This window comes from Mastomys coucha, unplaced genomic scaffold (genome assembly GCF_008632895.1).
Source record: "Mastomys coucha isolate ucsf_1 unplaced genomic scaffold, UCSF_Mcou_1 pScaffold11, whole genome shotgun sequence".
In the NCBI taxonomy this organism is placed as follows: domain Eukaryota; kingdom Metazoa; phylum Chordata; class Mammalia; order Rodentia; family Muridae; genus Mastomys; species Mastomys coucha.
The window spans coordinates 10,182,355-10,184,644 of record NW_022196893.1 but is presented as its reverse complement, the minus strand read 5'-3'; the positions used below and the strand labels follow the sequence as shown (position 1 = coordinate 10,184,644).

The 2,290-nt window shown below is 49.3% G+C and overlaps 1 protein-coding gene across 1 annotated transcript in view; it reads left to right on the top strand.

Moving 5' to 3' along the window:
- Positions 1-858: 858 nt before the first annotated feature.
- Positions 859-2,290, top strand: part of LOC116075903 (casein kinase I) — a 37,776-nt gene continuing 36,344 nt past the window's right edge. The window contains exon 1 of the mRNA XM_031349409.1: positions 859-912. The gene's annotated coding sequence lies outside the window, so the exon portion shown is untranslated. The remainder of the gene's footprint in view (positions 913-2,290) is intronic.

The following is a 2,290-nucleotide window of genomic DNA, read 5'->3' as shown; positions in this document are numbered from 1 at the left end:
GGGCACATCGAGCATTTTCTTCCCTGTGCACAAATTGTGTTTTGTTTTCAACTGTGACTGTGTCTACATCCTGCTTTTCATTCCCTTAATATTATAACATTTCCTCATATTATCATAAGCTGTTTGTAAACATACCCTTTGAAGCTTGCATAACAATCCATTGTGCGTTTGGCTATTCATCAATACTCCACTTTGTTGGACATTTAGATTCGCTCCAGTTTATACCACTATATATCTACATAAATATAAAAAAAAACATAATTACTTGTATTGCAGATGACTTTATTAGGACAGAATTTGGAGAACTTATTTGCTGCTCCAAGGCAAACACGTATGTAAAAGCTTTGGGATAGCTAGCACCTTTCCAAAGAGACCTGTTTACCTGAGCCACCTGTGTAGTGATGCGAATGATGTGACCTTAGGAGCATTCTCAACCAGGCGATCTTTACCCAACCCACAGGGTTCCATAATTCCGTCTCTGGAACCCTTAGCAGGGGGAGGCAGGATAGGGGAAAGCTGGGAGGAAGGGAGCTTGTACAAAAAGAAGAAAACTCTGGGAATCAGATCCCTGCTCCCTGTTCCAGCTAGCTTCAACCTAGAGTCTGACAGCTCCACATTAACAGGGGAGTGGGTGGAATGAGGAGGCAGGGCAGATGGCCAGGAGCCCAGGCACGTAGGGCGTGAGTGTAGACAGAAGTGTCCAGCACCTCACCCAACAGGCATGAGAACCATGAACCCCCAGGGCTGGGAAGCCGGGGAGGGACCGGGAAGTCGGGGGCGGGGCTCGGTGACGTCACGCCCCGCCTCCTCCGACTCCCTCCTCCAGGGCTCGGCTGGTGAGCGAGTCCTCACCTAGAGTGACAGGTGTGCGCGTCTTCAAGCCGCAGAGGCTGACCTCTCTGCATCAATCAGGTAAGCCCCACAGGAGAAGCTCGGAGGCCAGGCTTGGCAAAGCCTGGAAGGAGCTAGGTGCTGGTGACTGGAGGAACTGTGCTCTCAAACTCACTTAGCCGAACTTGAAAACTTAGGTTTTTGGAGGTGTTTGAGGCTCGGGAAGTTAAGCCGGAAGGAGCTGGTCTGAAATACTTAAACCACAAATACATTATTACTGTTTTATATGATGCTGTCTTTAGAAGTGTGCACTTGAATGACTACTTGTTGAACCGAGGAAACTAGGGACGACGTCCTCAGTGTTACTGGGACCCAAACCGAACTGCTGTGGAGTTTGGGTATATGTCCTCGAAGTCTTTCTGTGCTCTGGGGAGTTTGGGCGTCGTTTCCTTATACTGTATTTACAGTTTCTACGTCTTGCTTTTCTCACAACATTGTATACGCATCTCTTCTGCTATTACTCATCCCGGTATGTGTGTGTAATCATTCTTTGTTTTTTTGTTTTGTTTTGTTTTGTTTTTAGTTTTTTTTCGAGACAGGGTTTCTCTGTATAGCCCTGGCTGTCCTGGAACTCACTCTGTAGACCAGGCTGACCTCAAACTCAGAAATCCGCCTGCCTCTGCCTCCTAAGTGCTGGGATTAAAGGGGTGTGCCACCACATCCCCGCTCAAAAATTATTCTTATTAATGGCTAGTGTTACATATGGGGGATGACCAGCGATTGGGCGCTGATCTGAACTCACAGAGGAAAGAAGTGAAGGCAGATGAAGGTAATATCTGCATTTGGAGAGCAGAGGTCAGGAGCCTTACCCCCAAACAGTGGGAACTTGGGAAAGACCACCATGCTCTGAGGAGTGAGACAGAGAGCTAGGTGTGTGAGGCTTAAAGGAGCTAATGTTAGCAAAATGGCAGCTGTGCATTTGGAGCCTTGGACCAACCAAGAGAAGGTGCTGAGGAGGGAGGTCTCCCAGAATGTAGGTCTCTGGTCCAGAATAGATGGACAGGCACCCGGGGGCACAGTATAGGCCCATACACTCTATGGGGCAGACACAGTGTCCCAGAGGCAGGGCCAGTGACCACCAGGCATGTAGAATCAGCCTCTTGGTATGAGCCTAGGGAAGAGATTCAGAGTGGAAGAAGGAGAGGGTGCAGGAGGGCTGTGTGATCAACTCCAGAGCAGACACAGCACTGGAGGATAAGGTTTGTTCAAGATTCCCGTGGGCAGGGTGGTATAGGTTTGTAACCCCAGCTCTGGGGAAGTAAGGCAGGAGGATCAGGGGTTCAAGGTGATTCTCTGCTGCAGCACGGGCTGTATGAGTTCTTGTCTTTAAAATATCAAAAGGCAAGGGTGAGGTGAGGTGGGGGCTGGAGCAGGGGTGAGGTGAGGTGGGGGGCTGGAG